The 19845-nt window shown below is 43.8% G+C and overlaps 1 long non-coding RNA gene across 5 annotated transcripts in view; it reads right to left on the bottom strand.

Annotated features, from left to right (window-relative positions):
• LOC308473638 overlaps positions 1-19845 on the bottom strand; it is a 503626-nt gene that overhangs the window by 421574 nt on the left and 62207 nt on the right. For 2 of the 5 annotated variants that reach the window (XR_013984124.1, XR_013984125.1), the window contains exon 2: positions 19049-19106. The exons of the other annotated variants lie outside the window; for them this stretch is intronic. This is a non-coding gene — a long non-coding RNA (uncharacterized lncRNA). The remainder of the gene's footprint in view (positions 1-19048; positions 19107-19845) is intronic. 5 annotated transcript variants of the gene reach the window in all.

The raw sequence follows: 19845 nt of genomic DNA, 5'->3' as shown, positions 1-19845 counted from the left end.
GAGGACTTGACAGTAAGGAATTTCAACCTGTTTCTTTCCTACTTAATTACCCTTTTAACAAAGAGGAGGCTGGAACTTCAATATTTAGCTTTTAAAATAAATAAATGAACAATACATCACATTTTACTTGCCCTCTGTTCAGGGCTCAATGCTGGGTTTCAAAGAGGCAGTGGAAAAAGCAAACTGCATATACCCCAATGGAGGCAACATATTCGAGCTTAAAAAAACAAAAACTAAGAATCTGTGACACCTTAAAGACCAAACAAACGTATTGCGGAAAGTAAGCTTTCATGTGCTAGAACAGATGCATGAAGTGTTCTCTTTTTATTTTAGAAAGCCACTCTGATTTATGGCAGATAAGGCCGCAAAGCTTTTATAGGGAGTTGTTAAGTGCATGGTACAGATTAAAAGAAAGCCCCACCAATTTCACAGACTGAGGCTAAAAGTCTAAAGGAAATGCAAGACGTAACACACAATGTATCCCAATTATTCACAGGTACACGAGAACATTTCGCAAGCAGTGTCATCAGACGCTCCTGTTCATAATGTAACTTCCAATTATCATCTGCAAGCGTCGACTATTGTATTAATTTTGAGTAAATTAACAAATCGAGCCAACTAATTAAAATGACATCTCAGCGACCAACCTCATCTGACAACCTTAATCAGGATGTTGATATTATTACATCATCATTTTCCTATTCTTTTAAAATTAGAACCCACTCTTCAGATATAGTACTGATTTCACAAAAGAGGCAAATGTGGTCATATGATCCTGGGCCACACAAGATGCCAAAGGCTTGAACATATGCTTCAGTTCCTGTTGAGGTTCCTGGGATTCTGTGGTATGTGGTTTCTGTACTATACCAACAGCAATGTTAAGGATAATGGCTTAATTTCCTGAAATGGGAATGCTGCTTGTGTTGAATTGCTGTGTATTTTCAGCATGGGGTTTTTTCTTTGGCAGTAGCTCTCTCATGTGATTGGCTGACTGTGAGTCACATGAGCGAGGCATTCCATTCTGTTGTGACTGTTATTCAAGTAACTATCATTTTTAACTGCTTTTCTGTTCTGCGCTCTCTCTCTCTCTCTCTCTGTGTGTGTGTGTGTGTGTGAATGACTGCTGAGAAAGTTTCCTCTCGATATTGCTGAGGACAGTGTGTGTTAGTGTGATCTGTCTGATGTACACTGAAAGCAGATCTGCTAAGGAGGAGGTGTGTTCTCCCCTTCCTACTCATCAAATGATCAATCTGATCACTGGGGAGGGGATGAAATACACTGTGCCACTTTTGGGTTTTTAACCTTTTCTGACCACCCAAATCAGTGAGGTCTTAAGGAACCAGAAAATTTGCAGAGCAGGGAGAGAGTTGGGCTCTGGGCTGCAGGTCAGTTGCCTCTGCTGTACAGTCATGTTTTTCAGTAAAGTGAATTCCAGTATCATAGGTCAGCATCCTCATTTCACCTGCTGCCGTAAAAGATACATTGCACATACAGCTGAGGTGGGGTACATAATTATAATTATAATTATAATTTTCAATTTGTTTTAAACTGAGTTTAATGCTGCATTTTAAAAATTGTTGTAACTTGCTCTGGGACCTCAAGGTGAATAATGGGCAAAAATAACCATTAATAATAATGTAATTTATATACTACTTCATACTTCAAAGAAGTCTATCAGTGGTGTACAGCATTTAAAAATAAATAAATCACAAAAATACAAAACAAAACCCCACATTTTAAAGCAGCACAGAGCAATAAAGTAATATGCATGTTAAGGATAGCTGGATATGCAGCACACACACATTTCTACATACATACATACATACCGATTAATGTGTAAAATCCCCCTAAATTTGAGGGGATTGGATGTTTATGGTCGCTGCTTGATATCTCCAATTCTCGAACCAAACATCCATTCACTTTTAATTTAAGTAATCACCTTGCCTTTACAATAGTGTGGGCTTGAGTTGCTGTTGTTGGGTTTTTGTTTTGTTTTTCTGGCATTTCAATGAATCAGAAAGCTACTTCCAAACATAATTTAGTGGCTTTCCATTCACATCCTTTTCTCAGAACCTTGAAGGGCTCCTCGGTTCACATTCCTCCATCACCACCGCAGTGTTCCTTCCATTACACAACATCAGCTGACACGGTGTTTTCTCAAAGCATCTATGAATAGCTGGTCCTTTACAGGCAGGAAGCTTACTGCACATTCCGGGTGCCCAGCCATGTGGAGTGAGATCATCAGTCTAAACTAACGAATTCTGGAAAGACATCTAAGAGAATTAAAATAATCCCGTCATAATTGACCTCGTTTGAGAGGTGTTAAAGAGGACCGCGTATGGCACACAGCAGAAACAGAGGGAACTGCTACAAAACAAACATGAACAGTTACCTTTAAATGCCTGCAGGCGACAACAGCCTAGATGGCATTCAGTATGTATGCAGAGCTACACACACACATTATTCTGTTTCATCCAGGTAGTAACCCATCTCAGTATGAGGGATGAGGGATGCAGTGAAATACTTATGTGAGAAAAGGAGAGCAATTCATATAAATGGCAGGATTCCGACTAAACACCAGGAAGAACTTTTTGACAGTAAGAGCTGTTCAACAGTGGAATGGACTCTCTCAGGAGGTTGTGGACTCTCCTTCCTTGGAGGTTTTTAAGCAGAGGTTGGATGGCCATGTGTCATGGATGCTTTAGTTGAGATTCCTGCATTATAGGGGGTTGGATGAGATGACGTTTGGGTCCCTTCCAACTCTACAATTCTATGATTTTATTAATACAAGTTCCTGTGGGTGCTCCTCAAAGTGCTTATGGCCTTTTCTCAACACATTTTTAGAAATCGTTTTCAGTATCCCTCATGGTCATAAAAGCTGGATACATAATGGAAATGTCAGTGCTGAATGGAGACCAGTGGATGCAAATCAGATCAAGGGAATGGATAAAGCACATCCTTTGTGGGACCAACTGTAGAGCCTTGCAGTTCCAGCTTGGCTCAGGAAAACGTCTGGAAATCCCCCCCCCCCCATGTATCTCTACAATATCAGCGCAGCATATACAAGCTCTGCATCAACGTATGTGGAACTGACTGAGAGCAGCATATGGAATTGACTAAAACCACAGTATTGGAGCATATGGGCATTTATAAGGGTTGGAATCGATATGCCATGCATTATGTAGCTTGCATACATTGCTTACTTTGTTATGTCTTTTGACAAATGTTTGAGTCTGAGATGGAGATGTTCCTTTTTTGTAATTCCACAGAAATACTTTCCTCTTCTATGATATGAGCCAGGAATTGTCATGTGAGCATGTGTATAGCTGCTTTACCAGGAACATGTGGCTCATGAAACATCCATGGGGCAGAATTCTAAACACTCAGCTTAATATTGCTACCTACATAGTTGTGTAACACTGCACTTTCCAAACAGTAGTGTGGGCTATGGCTGCTTAAAAGAGAGGGGGGGGAAGGCTTATGGTTGCAGCCTTTCAACAGTAGTCCAGCACAAGCATTATGCTTGAACAGGAAATATGCGTGCATCCATACGAGGGAGGGGCATAGCGCATGTCAGTCCCATTCCCAACAACCCACCCATCCATTCCCAGCGTTGAGCAGGGAAGATCGCAAGGGTGCTTCTACCCTTCATTCAGCTGAACACCAAGAGACGCCCCTGTGACACTGGGACCTTGAATAAAGCAAGTAAACATGGGAAGAAGAAGAAGAAGAGGAAGAAGAAGAAGAAGAAGAAGAAGAAGAAGAAGAAGAGGAGGAGGAGGAGGAGTTTGGATTTGATATCACTACCCTAAGGAGTCTCAAAGCAGCTAACATTCTCCTTTCCCTTCCTCCCCCACAACAAGCACTCTGTGAGGTGAGTGGGGCTGAGAGACTTCAGAGAAGTGTGACTAGCCCAAGGTCACCCAGCAGCTGCATGTGGAGGAGCGGGGAAGTAAACCCGGTTCACCAGATTACAAGTCTACCGCTCTTAACCACTACACCACGCTGGCTCTACAGCTCTTTGCAGCTCAGTGTGAGAAGGTCTGAAACAGAGATGGCAGGATATTTCCTGAACAGAGCTATTGTCTTCATTTGGATGCTTGAAGACTAGTCCAATGCAAATCCTTCCTGTCTCACTCTGCAGGTATGTGGGTATGTGGGTATAATCTCACAAATGAAAATAGAATATAGCAAGCAGTGAAAACCAGGTAATTCAAAGTATACATTTTCTGCCCTTCCTAGCGTGGATTCAGGCACCAAGTGATTAATCTGATGGTTGCAGTCATCACATGATAACCTGACTATTTAGTCCTTTCATCATACCATGACTCACCATGAGACAGTGTTTTTTAAAAAAAATTCCCAGAAGTGGTAGGCAAGGATAGGAAGACGGTTACTGCATTATGAAGTTATTATCTCTGAGTTATCACCCTAAGTCCTCCCTTGGAAACCTGCAATTTGTATCTCTAGATCACACTATTCTGTGAGAGTGCTGAAAATAAAGAAGCATCCATAACCTTATTTCTTTCATATTTCCCTATTGTGTACCCCTGGACTATTTCCTAGCCTCTGTTCTTTCAACTAACATTTGGCATCTATGCCAGGAAGGTGGCAGGAGGAGAGAAAAGGAAGGAAGGAAGGTGGATGTATGTCTGAGCACTGCAAGAAAATTTCTTTCTGTAGTCAGCATAGAAGCAGAAAGGTGGCATGGGAGCTAGGGCAGTCCCACAAGTCAAGAAGATGGCTAAGGGCAGATGTCTGTGAAGACTTCCAGTGGTGCTGCTGGGCAGGTGCTCCAGACTATGAGCTTTCTTATAAAAAATAATAATGTCTCTAGCCCTGCTAGAAAGTCAGTTTTGGGACAAAACGTGCAGGTACCTTTTAAGTGATTCCTGAGGAATAAGAGTGGTGGAGCTGCTGCATTGCATACTTTTATTGATAATGAGGAATGGTCCCTGTTGTTATTAGACAGTGAGACCAGCAGTTTGTGTTGGACCTGCAGGAGATTGCTGACTGTGTGTGTGTGTGTGTGTGTGTGTGTGTGTGTGTGTGTGTCCCCTTCTAATTTTCTGTTATGCCACATCCCCCATGGCACCCATGCCTCCACAGCAAACATTTTGTATTTCATCACACACCCTCCATGGCATTTTGTGACTGGCAGCCCTTGCACTCTCCCAAAATTTGAAATGTGCCCCCTGGGTGGACACCATGCATAGACTCATGGTGAGGATTGTAGCTTAGTAGTAGAACCTCTGCTTTTCAGAAGATCAATCTCCAACATCTTCCACGTCTGTCTGGAAACGTCCTTTTCCTGAAACCCCAGAAAGCCACTGCCAGTCAATGGAGACCATACTGAGCCGGACCAATGGTCTTCTTGTGTTTCCATGCATACCCTTCCCTCTTGCTACCAGCTATCATGCCTGAAGGCATCTGTGGGAAGCAGTACTTAGCCCCACCTCTCCATTCTGCTCCAGCTGAGAACATTCCCCCCTCCATCTGGCCACCACCACTTCTGAGGCCATCAGAAGGAGCCACCTTCCCACTGTGATTTGATCCAACTCAATGGCATACTAGCTGGGGCTGAAGAGAAATGTAATCCAAATCTGCTCTAGCACCAAGGCTCTCAAAGCATCTGTTGTCCGAACACAATGGGGCAGGTGAGCAGCAAAGTCGTAAACACTAACCAAATTCCCACATCAGTCTTTTGATCACTTGCGCAGCACTTGGGGGTAATGCCAAATTTCCAGGTGCCATAGTGCTGTGTAGTGTGCTTTAAAAGAGTGTGCATTGGGATTGCTGCAGTTTAAATCTCATCCCGGACATGCTAGGCATGCCATGAAGCCATGCACATTCGTAATCCTCATCTGCAAAGTGCATAGCTGTCAACTTTCAGATTTGAAAATAAGGGATCAGCAGCCTTAAAAATAAGGGATCAGCAGCCTCACCTGTCCCGGGGACAGTCTACAGGATATCTAACAATCCGGGATAGCAGTGGGAAACGTTGCTGGAATAAGAGAATTTCCCGCAAAAAAGGGGAAGGTTGACAGCTATGGCAAAGAGAGAGGAAAGTGCTGTCACCCATTGCCCTCTCCCTTTCCTTATTTTACAAGAAGAGAACCATGGGGCCACGTGAGCTCTGGCCTTCCACCACTCCCACATGCAGACCACTCACACTTATTTCTGCAACGCAACCACCACGGTGGAATAAGGACCAGTCCACGAGGTCTGAGTGAGAACCACTTTGCACAGGTGGAAATGCATTCTATAAATGCTAAGTGGGGGGGGGGGAATACTGTATGGAAAGAAGATGAGAAAATCAAGCTATTCTTTTGAACTCATACCCCAGTCCCCCAAAACCTGGTTGGAGTACTTGATACAAATACTGCCAGGCTTGGGGCCTGATGTACAAGAGCTCTTCAGTGCTTTCAATTTCCCAGCGCTTTTATTACCCTGCTCTTGCAATTCACTTTCCCATCCTGACTGATAGCTTTCCTGTCATCTGTCTTACCATGTTCTGATACTTGACCTCACAGAATAATGTATCTCTGAGTGTCATCTTTTATTCTGTGTCTGAGACTTAAATAACTAACTCCCAGCTGGACTTCTATGAAGTACAACTGTTGCGGTAATTCTTTCTGAAAGGGCTGCTGCTGCTGCTTTTCTCCAAGCGCCAGACTGGGAGACACCAACCAAGTCGCAACTTGGGGTATTTTGATTAGAAACCATCCCATTGTCCTGCAGTTGCATGGACCACTTACTCAATGTAAAGCTAAGACATAACTGTGAACTGGGGAGGGGTTCCATAAAGGCCAGATAATGGCAAAATGATACTTGTTTTCCAAGGGTTTTTTTTTAATGCATTAAAAATAACAGTTAGTGGACTGGAATTAATTTTGTTACCATGGACACAACTTCTGGAGGATAATGGGAGGCAATCAAAATTAAGCACTTGAAAGCCCCTTGATTTCAAGGGGAGAGGCTGATGTATGGATTGGACTTAATCCTTTTAGCACACTGCAAATAGTTATAGTGCTAACAAAACAAAACAAAAAACCAAAGAAGAAAAAAATCATATATTTTCTTAAAAAGAAAAGAGAACTGAATATTCATGACCGAAGCGGAAATCTATGTTGGACTCTTGTGTATGCCAACAAATTGTCACACATGCACATTTTTATTTTATTTATTTATTTGGTGTTGGGGGGGATTTAAAATCAGGGACACACATATTGACATGCAGACAAATTGCGGCGTGCCCTTTTGGCAGCAAGCATCACATCACACTGTCTTAGCAGATTGTGTCCGCTGTCTGCCAAAAGGGCACGCCGCAATTTGTGGAGTATGTGGAGAGAACAACAATGGCCATGGTACTTTCTAATAGCCTGCCTTGGTCCATCTCCCTTCACTCCTTCCTTAAGTCTTCCACCAAAAATGTTTGCTGAGCAGGAACTCTGTAATATCACCTCATCATCGAAGCTGAAGGTAAACCTCATCACTCTCCCGTACTGTAAACTGAACGAATGACTGTCAAGCTTATTCACCACGGTGAGCTAATGGCATTCCAGAACATGTCCGGTTGGAATTTCTCCCAATAAAATGTGTTCAAAGCATTGTGAAGCAACCACAGAGAAACTGAAGCACAACCACAGGTGAGTCACAGTCAAAAAGGGTCAGGAGCTTTAGAAAAATTCATGTTTAACTCTTTGAACAAGATTTGCAAAAACCTATTTGAAATGACAGGGAAGGCTCGTGTGTTGATACCAAAAAAAGCTCTGAAAAAACTTGAGACCTTATAACCCAGCTTGTTCATTGAGATCATCAAGAGTCCTGTTAGCTGCCTGGAATATTACATATGACAGATTGGTTTAAATAATTTGCTGCGTGTTTCCCCCCCCCCCCCCAGTATTCCTCCCAGAAAGAAACAGGAAAGTGCCCCCCCCATTTCACCTCAACTTGCTTCCTTTCAATGTTGTTGCAGAAAGACAGATTCTAAGCCTGTGACTAGTAACAAAAAGTTACAGCTTCCACCAAAACTGTGGTCCAAGGATGCAGCCTTAAGAAAACATCTCACACTTAAGCAATCTGCAGAATTTCTGATTTTGACCAGACAACAACCGTGCTCAGAGTCTCTGGAAAACTCTCCTTTCAGTGCCAGCTTTAATTGACTGCCTATGAACTAAGAAATGCCTGCCAGGTGACCAGGCAGTCTCAGTGTTCCTCCAAATAAAAATACAGGCCTTGCAATGTGCAGAGAAGCGTCAGGTACCAAGGAAGTTTATTTTCTTTAAGAAAGGAGAAAACTGCAAATGTTTAGCAGGAAAGCTGAAGCCCTCACTTCACAATGCTTGTGGGTTGGTTAATGTGACAGAAAGCACCCAAGCAGGGCTGGCCCTACCATTTGCCAGAGCAAGGCAGTTGCCTCAGGCATCAAATGTTGGGGGCAGGCAGCAACAGTGAATGATAGCAGAGAACAAAACTGTGTGCACCAAACCCACTATACTAGCATGTTGCCCTCAGGTGTGGTGTCCCAATTTTGGTGTTAAAATGCAATTCAATTGCCAGTATGCTCAGCTTTGACATATGGAATTGGGGAATGGGAGAAAGAAGCCATCTTGTCTTTCACTTCAGGCATCAAAAAGTATTGGACTGGTCCTGTATGGAACACAGGGAGCACAGGTGACTGTAATGGGGGCCAAACCTAACCTGGCATTCATTGCATTGTTGTACACAGACAACAGAAGAGGAACTGTAGCAGGTGGGGAGATTTAACCCTACCCCTTCATCCCACCCTTAGCTGCAAAAAGACTTTGGAATGAAGTCTGCATTAGAATCAATAGAGGCTTCCCTCTTGAAGCTAAAAGCAGCTCTAGGGATGCAATTTTCATTGGGATCTCAGCATGGTGGGGAGTGGGAATGGTTAAACTCCCCTCCCTACTTTCCTGGTCCCAACCTGCTCAGGGGTCCTTGTTGCTATTTATATTTTGGTAAAAAAAATATAATTATTGCTTTCATGCAATATACATCATGGTTAATTCAGACCCTCTAGGAGTCCCTATTTTCCAGGGACATTCCTGCATTTACAGAGGCCGACCCAGGTTCTGATTTTAATAATAATAATAATAATAATTTATTATTTATACCCCGCCCATCTGGGCGGCTTCCAACAGAACACTAACATACAATAACCTATTAAACATTAAAAGCTTCCCTAAACAGGGCTGCCTTCAGGTGTCTTCTAAAAGTTTGGTGGTTGTTGTTCTCCTTGACATCTGGTGGGAGGGCGTTCCACAGGGCGGGCACCACTACTGAGAAGGCCCTCTGCCTGGTTCCCTGTAACTTGGCTTCTCGTAGCGAGGGAACCGCCAGAAGGCCCTCGGCGCTGGACCTCAGTGTCTGGAACGAATGATGGGGTGGAGACGCTCCTTCAGGTATACTGGACCGAGGCTGTTTAGGGCTTTAAAGGTCAGCACCAACACTTTGAATTGTGCTCAGAAACGTACTGGGATTTGATCCCAGAATATCCTCCTTTCCCTTAGGACGTCCCTATTTCCATCAGAGAAATGTTGGAGGGTAGGAAGCAAGGAGATAGGTAACTATACAACCTTTAGAAGACATCTGAAGGCAGCCCTGTATAGGGAAGTTTTTTAATGTTTAATGCTTGATTATGTTTTTATCCATGTTGCAACCTGCCCAGGGTGGCTGAAGCAACCCAGTCAGATAGGTGGGGCAGCTGGGAGGGATGCAGCAGCTCAGGCACCCTGCAAGCCCAGAGCCACTTGTGGGGCCGGTGTGTGCCTGTTGCATCCTTCTCAATTGGCAGAGGGCAGCTGGGGGGTACGCAGTAGCTCAGGTGTGCTGTTAGCCCAGTCCCATGTTGCTTTTGTGAGTGGCATGCTGGGCTCTGGGGGCACCTGGTCTTGCACGCCACCTTGGGCTCCAGCGTGCCGCCTTCAAAGGTAAGTGTCACCTGGGGAGATCTGTCCCCTGCTCACCCCTAACCACGCCACTGTGATCCATTTTGTTTACCTGGATGGAAGAGAGAGGTAAGTGTGAGAGTGTGTGCAGAAACTAGCCTACTGTGCAAAGGTGAGCTTTACATTCATTGCCCCTCCCAGTTTTCCTTCTGCCCTTGCCCACTATTGGCATGTGGCCCCCAAAAGGTTGTCCAGAAATAAATGTGGCCCTCGGGCTGGGAAAAAAAATCCTGCCCTTGGTCTGTGGCAGGGGTGGCCAACTCTCAAGAGACTGCGATCTACTTTCAGAATTAAAAACTGGCAGTGATCTACCCCCGTTTTTGGGGGGGGGGTTCAGCTCGAGGCCCTATTTTGGGGGGGGGTTAAAAAACTTTGGGGGGGACTTCTGTTTTTGGGGAGGTTAAAGGCAAGGGACATAGAGGAGGTTAAAGGCAAGGGACATAGGGGTAAAAGATTGCTATGGATGGATCACAATGGATCACAAAAAGATCGCTATGGATGAAATCAGCAGCACAGAGAAAGCTCCATCTTCCCTTCCAGAGATCAAACAACAATGGAGGGTGGGGCAAGGGAGCAGGGCAGGAGTCAGTTTTAGCGACGCTAAGGAAAGGGAGCCAGAGATCGACGGCGATCTATCACGACCAACCTATTGGTCTATGCCATCAAGCATTTTTCCAGGACTGGAGCAGTTGAGTTGCCCGTTTCATGCACAGACTTGCCCTTCCCATCAAATGGCCATGCTGACCCACTACAGCAGGGGAGAAAAATCTATTTGCTTCCTTTTCACTTCCTTTTGACTATATTTGACATTCTCTCAGCATCAGCAAACACAGTTCTATGCACAAATCCAAGTGTACCAAAGGTATTTTGCATGCTACGCCTTTGAGTGGAGGAGAGAGAGAGAGAGAGAGAGAGAGAGAGAGAGAGAGAGAGAGAGACGGGTTTGGGACCTGATTGTCAGTGAAAAGGACAATTTTCGAAAGAGCACCAAGATCATCCTAATCTCAGAGGACTTTATTATGTGAAACATATCCTTTATAGCATGTTCCTTCCCACCACCTGTCTGCTGGTGCCCCTGATTGTGACAATAACTGTTCCGCTGACATTACTCTAATTAGGACTAAACTTTACCCAGCGAGATTACCTGTCTCTCGGGTGAGACAGCCAAGGAAAAACATGCTTAAATTACTGTTATCTCATCCTGCCCCCATCTGTTTGTTTCGCTCACCATTATGTCATAGCTGGAATAATAGTACGATATTTGAGCTTGCAGATATATGCTATTTGGGTGTAGCTACTACTTAATTTGAAAAAGGAAAAGAGAGTAGTGCCAGAACTTCAGACTGCCTGGAAGTTGCACATCCTGGTTCACAAACTCATTCTACTGCTTCCAGGTGTGCAAGGAATGGGAAAATGTATCAGTTTTGCTTTCTCATTTTTCCAGCCTTAGGTTCTCTATATTTCTGCATCAGTCTGTGGCTTGTTTGTTTTTTTAAAGTCCTCGTGAAAATTCACCAGCATTTCAGTACGTATTTCTCCTAGCATGTTCATTTCTGAATGCAATTTTGCTGAGTATACACAGCTTTGCAAAGCAATTTTCCCTAATGCAATGCATTTTATTCCCTAATGCAATGCATGTTATCTTCACTTTACCCTAGTACAGGGGTCTGCAACCTTTAAGACAAAAAGAGCCACTTGGACCCGTTTCCGAAGAAAAAAAAACTGGGAGCCGCAAAACTCGTCATTATAAAAATAACTTTTTTGTCACTTTTTTATTATTTCTTTGTTTGACCCCTCAGAATTACTCCTCCTCATAGAAATAAACGTTAAATTAACAAGTTACCTTTTTGTGTGTGTGTGTTCTTCACTCCCCTTCAAAACAGTGACCAGCGTACATGCCCCCTTTCGATGCAGTGACCAGCGTACATGCCCCTTACAATGTAGCGGGCGGGCGGGAAGGTGACGTCGGGACGGTGCGTGACTAACGCACGCACCGCCCCATGCGACGTCACAGCCAGTACAGCGCCTGCCACAGTGGGGAGTGTCGGGGCGCACAGTGCGCCTCCTCCCCTCACTAGTACCCACCCCGGAGCCGCAGCAAAGGTGTAAAAGAGCCACATGCAGCTCCGGAGCCGCGGGTTGCAGACCCCTGCCCTAGTACGTGCATTTTTATGCACATTAGTTGGCCGTGGAACTGCGCTGAAAATACTGTCGCTTTTTAAAGGGAGGGGCAGAAGCTGATGCTAGAGCTGGGCAAAGAGGACTGGGAAGGCTCTGCTATGTAAGTGCTTTCCCAGCCCTTCGGAGACAACTCAAAAGACAAAGCCATGCAGACTGACCAGAGATGCCCAAAGCCACAGCCCAGGTTCTTCCTGTGCCCTTTTTGGGGTTGCGGGTTGGGGGGGAATCTCTTACAGTTCAGTTAAAAACTCAGAATCTGAAGCCCCTCAGTGTGACAAAGGCTTTCACCTACTGAAATAATAGGACCAAATAAGACTCTATAGAACTGGGATACCCACTGTGCCTTCAAATATCTCCTTTTTGGTGACTACTAAGGCCCCCTGCCAATGTTTTAAAATGAGAGTTTGGGGGCAGAGGGGGTGCCTGCATTTTTTTCGTCTGTGTTTTCTTCATTTTCAGGTGGGTGTGTTTTGCCCATGGGGATAACTGAGCATTGCCCTATTTCCTTCTGTGAAATGGGTATTTTGTGGCACACACGTCAATTTCTTAGATTTTTGGAAAGACAAAAAAAGTTGGGTGCTCCTGCTGTAAAGTCATTTTCCTAAAGCTTACTTCGTTGTGAAAAAAATTAATAAAATTGTTAACTTAAAGTCAGAGTCCACTGCGCAAAGGAACTGACTCAGACTCCCAACTTCTTCTTTTTGCAAATGGGGTGAGCTTAAGTGGGCATGGCTACCCAGATAGAATGCTGAGAGCAAAAAACTCCACTTACTTGGGAGTAAGTCCTGTTAGGAGGATTTACTTCTGAATAGACATGGTTAGGATTGTGCTGTTAAGTCTCCTTCAATGCAGCTGTATGCTGAACATCATTTTCCAAGCTGTATTTAGCTCCAAGGTGTGCAGTTTATAACTTACATTCTTAGGGAAACCATTGAAAATATATCAACTTATGAACAGGAACATGTACACTGACACAAACTGAGAGCTCCCTGAGGCACTTTTATTGCTTGCTCTAGCCCACTAGAACCAGTGGAGAAACCTTAACAAACAACACCTTTCATATGACCAGACATGTGCCTAACAAATAACTCCATTACTTGTAATCCACGTGTCTCCAGATACACATCAACAGCTGAACAATGGATCTCATCTGATGTGCAAAATATATTGCAAGAGCTTCTTACAGTAGTACAGCCAGGGACTTTTTTTAAAAAAAGAAAAGAGATGTTTCATATTATCAACATTCAGTTCAATAGACTGGAGACAGAAGGCAGCTGCACATGTCACATTTTTAGCACAGGAACGAATGCAGACCTCCGCTGCATATCCTGAAGCCAGCAAAGTTAAAAATGGTCCCGTATCGTCTTTATAATCGTACAGATGCTAAGAATACACATGGCAGGGAACTTGACCAATTCTATTTTTTATTACAATTATAATTATTATTTAGCTGCTGCGGCATATATTAAGTTAATCAAACTTCTCCAGGTGGTCCACAAAATAAAATCATGTCTCCTCATGTGTGAAATATTATAATTTAGCTACAGCATCCATCTGTAGCATACATCCTGTAAATCGTATCATGTAAAGTGGCCTAACACTAGATGAAAGGGGTAAGAAAATGAAGACTCCTCAACACATCCCACTTTATTCTCTCTCTCTCTCTCTCTCTCTCTCTGTGTGTGTGTGTGAGTGAGAGAGAGAGAGAGAGGCAGAGAGAGAGATAGAGATAGAGAGAGAGAGAGAGAGGCAGAGAGAGGCAGAGAGAGAAATTTACTATAAAAGGAGCAGTTAACAAGGGATATTGATCGCAGTGATTCCAAATACAATTTTGGAGTATAGTAAGCATTTGTAAAGGTAAAGGTAAAGGGACCCCTGACCATTAGGTCCAGTCGTGACTGACTCTGGGGTTGCGATGCTCATCTCGCTTTATTGGCCAAGGGAGCTGGCGTACAGCTTCCAGGTCATGTGGCCAGCAGGACTAAGCCACTTCTGGCGAACCAGAGCAACGCACAGAAACGCTGTTTACCTTCCCACCGGAGCGGTACCTATTTATCTACTTGCACTTTGACGTGCTTTCGAACTGCTAGGTTGGCAGGAGCTGGGTCCAAGCAACGGGAGCTCACCCCGTCATGGGGATTAGAACCACCAACCTTCTGATCAGCAAGTCCTAGGCTCTGTGGTTTAACCCCAGTGCCACCCGTACTCCTGCCTAAATGTCAGGAATAGCGGGAATATTGTACTGTCTTATTTATCCTTTAGTGCCAGAGTCATAGGTCAGCAGTAGGGCATACACTTTGCATACAGAACTTCAAACCCCAGCACCTCCTAGGAGGCCTGGGAACAGATTACAACACCCGTAACCCCTGATCATTGGCCATGCTGGCTGGGTCTGTTGGTTGTTGTAGTCCAAAATAGTGGGAGGGTGTCGGGTTGGGAAAGGTTGAGCCAGATGGACCAGTGGTCTCATTCAGTATGGGCAGATTCCTTAGTTTTGAGTCAGAAGGAAGGTTAGAAAGGAAAGTTGGAGCTCTGGCCCAATTTCATTAGTAGCTAAAGGTGTTATTAAAAACAACAAAAATGTCTATACTAAACTGGGGGTTGTCTAGTTATTAATTAGCCCTCACTAGTCTCCACTTGAGATCATCTTCAAAAATCAGAGAACTTTTTGTGGCCAAAATGTGAATTTTATATCAGTGCTGAAATGGTATTTGGGGGATTTTGCAGTGCTTGATCTTTCTCATGTGCTGTTGTAAACTCTCTTTTTCTTCCACCCAGCACAGAATTACGTTACTAGTTAGAAGCTGGCTGGAGCGGGCATATCTTCAAGCACCATGTTGTGAAGAAATCAAATTGGAATATTAAAGATTTAAAAAGTAGGTCAGATGTAGGGAAAAAATGCATTTTAAGTAATCCAGACTTTCAAATTAAATCCTGATATAAAATGGATGAATTTTCTGCTCTGTGCCAGTAACCACGGATTCACCCTGGTGCTTTTATTATGTAAAAATTCTTGTTCACACAGAAAGAGGCTTATGGGCATTTACATAAAAAAAGGTGCATGAGAGGATCAGCAAAATTAAACCAACTTCAAAATATTAATAGCACACCGAGAGTCAGGGAAGCAAGCCAAGATTCATCAAGAGCCACAAATTATTACCTGGGAGATACACAGACAATCTCTATCTTCTGCCTTGGATTGCTGAACTGTCGAGTCGTTATCACCCACCCACACTGTTTTATCACTCTAAACATCTTTCGTTAGGTGGTGGGACACAATGTCAATGGTGGGCATGCTAGTGGTGGGAAGGGCTTTCAGAGAGGTGATCCCGATACATACCGTATTTTTTGCACCATAACACTCACTTTTTTCCTCCTAAAAAGTAAGGGGAAATGTCTGTGCGTGTTATGGAGGGAATGCCTACGGGTGGCATGCCTACGGATTTTCCTCCTCTAAAAACTATGGGCGTGTTATGGTCAGGTGTGTGTTATAGAGCGAAAAATACGGTATTTAGTACATCTCATTCACTATTGTTGCCACTGACTGGCACCCCATATTTCAGATAAGGTTTTCTCAGTGGCATAGCACGGGTTGCTAGCTCCCAGGGCCATGCAAAGGACTGGGAGGGAGGGGGGGAACTAATGGAGTACACGTGCACATTCGACTGCCCAATGGCATCTGTGTCACCTGGGAGATCGCAACTGCAGAGCAAAGAAGAGTCATTCTGTGCGGTCAGTTCCTGGTTCACACGGAGAAGCCATTTTCAATGGAGCCCAGCAGCAAAAGTGCACAGCTGTACTGAGGCAGCACCGGGTGTTGAAATTTTGCACCCCTAACAATTTTGAGCCCAGGGCAACCACCCTGTGGTGCCCCCACACACTATGCCACTAGGTTCTCTCCCAGGCCTGCCTGGAGACACCAGGGATTGAACCTGGGCTCTTTTGCATGTAAGGCAGATGTTATGGCCCTTACCTGGGCTGATCCTCAAAGAGGCCAGGGCCCCAATTTGTAATGGGCTTGGAAGGAGGAGTGAACTGTTGAGTTAGGCTTTCCAAACTTGCTTTCCTTCAAGATACAGAGCCTTCACTCATTTCCACATCTGATAAGAAAAGCTCCAATACGACACTGATGGAATCCATGCACAATTGTCATCCTCTAAAGAGTGAAGGCCTTTTGATCTTCCCCTTTCAGAATATTTCTCACTGGGGCTGATGGGAGTTGTAGTTGAAAACATAGGGGGGGGAGGAGTTTGGATTTGATATCCCGCCTTTCACTCCCTTTAAGGAGTCTCAAAGCGGCTAACATTCTCCTTTCCCTTCCTCCCCCACAACAAACACTCTGTGAAGTGAGTGAGGCTGAGAGACTTCAAGAAGTGTGACCAGCCCAAGGTCACCCAGCAGCTGCATGTGGAGGAGCGGAGACGCGAACCGGGTTCACCAGATTACGAGTCTACTGCTCTTAACCACTACACCACACTGGCTCTCTGGGAGCCTCTCTGGGAGGGCACCAGGTTGGCAAAGGGCAAAGGGCTGGGTTAGACATTGGTTGCCTGAGCTAGACTGCCAGAGGAATGCTTTGAGGCCTTAACCCTAGTAACACTTACAGCAAATGCCTGTCTTGGAAGTCATAGGATACCAATTGAAAAACTGTGCATAAAAAATTCAAAGTTTGAGAATGGCTTTGCATACTTTTGCCTCAGATTCCGGTGGCCATAACAGCTAGCATGGGTAGTTTTGAAAACGGTCATCTCTTGCTGCATACCCTACACTATGACAGACAACAGATAAGCCGAAACATATGTATGCGACTGGTGCATGTGCAGGCACAGACATGATCAGGAGGCAGTGCAAGACCAGCAGGATGAGGAGAGGACAAGAACGAAGCCTACAGCAGCTCTGACATCGGTGGGTAAAACGTGTCATGCTGAGCTCAGAGACCACAGCTGCCATTCAAGGAATCATTAGCAACGAAGGAGAGGTGGGGGAACATGTTGTGTTGTCATCACACTGTAAGGATGGCTGCAGTCCAAATTAGCTTCCTTAGAGAGTGTGAATCAAAATGACAAGTAATCTGAATGTTAATGAAAAATTCTCTCTTGCTTAAGGCTCCTGACTGCCATGCAGAAAGTTGTCATCTGGAAGACATTATCTCTCTTTTCTTGGATTATGAATCCCACCATTTGGGCTTGCTGAAAGTGGTGCTCTGGAATTCCAAAGTGGATCTGGGCCTTTCTCAGATGTGGCATGTTGGCAAGCCCTTTCGTTTGTTTATCCTGTCTACCTGTTAAAAGAATTGTGTTCCCCACCAGGAGGAATATACACTTACCTGCCTGATATATGTATGGCAAATCCACGTTTGCCACATGCAAACAAAATTTCATTTGCATTTTTTCTAAACTTTTTTTTTTATAGTTGAGCTCTGTTCCAAAATTTGGAGAAGTGAATATTTCAAAGAAAAACTGTGTTTCGGTTTCGTGTATTATTTTGTAAAGTGTGAATTCTCCTCCCTCTCTACTCTACAGATCAGCGGTTTGGCTTCTGAATACAGACCAGTACAAAACCAGGCCTGAATAGAAAACTGGGGGTAGAAGTGAAGAGTTGAATGGAATAGTAGCTGTTTATATTGAAGGGCCTTTCCTTCTAATTTGCCATCCCCCTCACCTCAACATTACCAGTAACGGATACAGTTTAAAATGTGAAACACTGAATTTGGCAAGCTGATACTTAATTCATTTCCCTTAAAATTTAACAAGACTCCACTTGCCTTCAGAGTCAAACACACTTCACAATACATAATCCAAATTCTTAGTAGTAGTGGTAGCAGTAGTTGTCATCATGATCATCATCTTATTGTTATTTACTTATTATCATTACTTGCATTATTTTGAGCAATTCATGCAAAATTTCATTCTAACTCATTTTTAGCACCAACTTCCAGCAACCAAACTTAGGGCAGTACCCAACAAAACAGTCCCACTAAGGTAATTACTTTTCATTGAGCAACAGAAGTTTCTTATTTCTCCTTTCCCTGCACACTCTGCCCTGTGTACCACCTAAATATGTTCTGTGGGTGTACAAAGGAAGGAGAGGGAGGGAAAGTCCCTTTGCAGTGTCAAAAGTCCTTGTGTGAAAGGAGAGTTGATCTACAGCACTCAATTCACATAGAAACCCAAGTCAATCCAAAGCCCTATGGCCAACATGAACCTGAGGAACCTGTTCCAAAGGAACAAAGTGGGGAGATGTCCCCATTGTTATATTCTGATAGACTGCCAAAGTTATATCTCTCACCCTTACCCCCAACATGCCACCAAATAAGTCAAAAGGCAATAAAACAGTATAGCCCTATTGGATCACTGTTTGGGGCCATATCAAAATGTCTGCCATGTATAGCTTTAGCCATATGCTAATGAAGGAAAACAGGAGAAAGGGCTGCCCAGCCACTAGATTCCCCCCGGGAATCTGGAAGAACAATTATAGGCCAGCTCAACAGCTAAGAAAATAGTTTTTGCAGTTATAGCTCACTTCACACTTGTAGGAGAATAGCACAGCAGAAACGTCAAGAAGCCTTTTGAAATCTAATTGGCCACCATCAACTGCCAAACAAGAGAATTAGCTAAATTGTTAAAGCTATAAAGCAAGTAGTAGTTAATGCTCCCCTTCTCCATTTTTCTTCTTTCCATTCACCACCGAACAAGGAATTTATTTTTCCAGACAAGAATCAGTTGGAATAGATTAGCTCATAGCGTTAGAGCCTTCATTCATGAAGTAGCGAATACAGATGTTTTAACTTATAATTTAGTCAAGCAACCAGGCAAGTAACCTTTTCAAGAAGCAGATTGACAGATCCTGGCATAAAAGGAAAGGACAAATCTTTTAACACTAACACACATTACCTTTAAAAAAATTCAGACAGAGATGTCTCCACACACAAAAACGAGATGCTTTCAATTGCTGGAAAACAATTAAAAACATTTGTCACAATTAAGCTACATTACAGAAACATGGGCAACATGCAATTTAGAAGACTTCTAATTTATGAGATGGTGTATTCTGAGAAATGGTAATTTGGAGAGCGAGTTCAATCTTCATGAACAATATGCTTATCTTGCTAAGTTTCCAGATGGACTCTGGAAATTTTAGTCACCCTCTGCTGCGTCTCCAAAAGACTTAGAGCATTTCAAACATTTGCAATCATCCTCTACAGAATAACAGTTTTTGACAAAATAAATCAGACGTTGCACTTCTAAAGAAAGGTGGGTGCAATTCTAGACTGAACTCATTTCCCACATTTCACACTATTCGGTAGCCATTTTAATGCATTTAGGTGAATACTTGTGTGCTTAAACAGAAATGGAGTGGAGAGCACCCCAAAAAACCCACCCCAACATCTCTGCGTGTACTGGCTTGACTTCTGAGTGTTGAGTAAATTCTGAAGCGAATGCTACAGGGTTCCTTATGGCAGGAAGGCTTCTATCTAAGCTTGTTCGCCTGAATGTGCTTGATATTCATGTTTGGTGCAGAGAGAATGAGTCGGGCATTTGTGTATCATTTGGAGTTTCTATGCATTCAGTTGATTGCTCCCAACGTAACAGGGTGCAATCCAAACTCCCTATCCAGTGTAGATTGGATGTCAGTTTCGGCCCAATGAGAGATGGGAGAATCACTCTGCTGGCGTAGAGCTGCAGTTCTC

This window comes from Podarcis pityusensis (genome assembly GCF_964106645.2).
Source record: "Podarcis pityusensis genome assembly, chromosome: 3".
NCBI classification, from domain to species: domain Eukaryota; kingdom Metazoa; phylum Chordata; class Lepidosauria; order Squamata; family Lacertidae; genus Podarcis; species Podarcis pityusensis.
The sequence above is the reverse complement of the archived record's forward strand: the minus strand, read 5'-3'. Positions and strand labels throughout refer to the sequence as shown.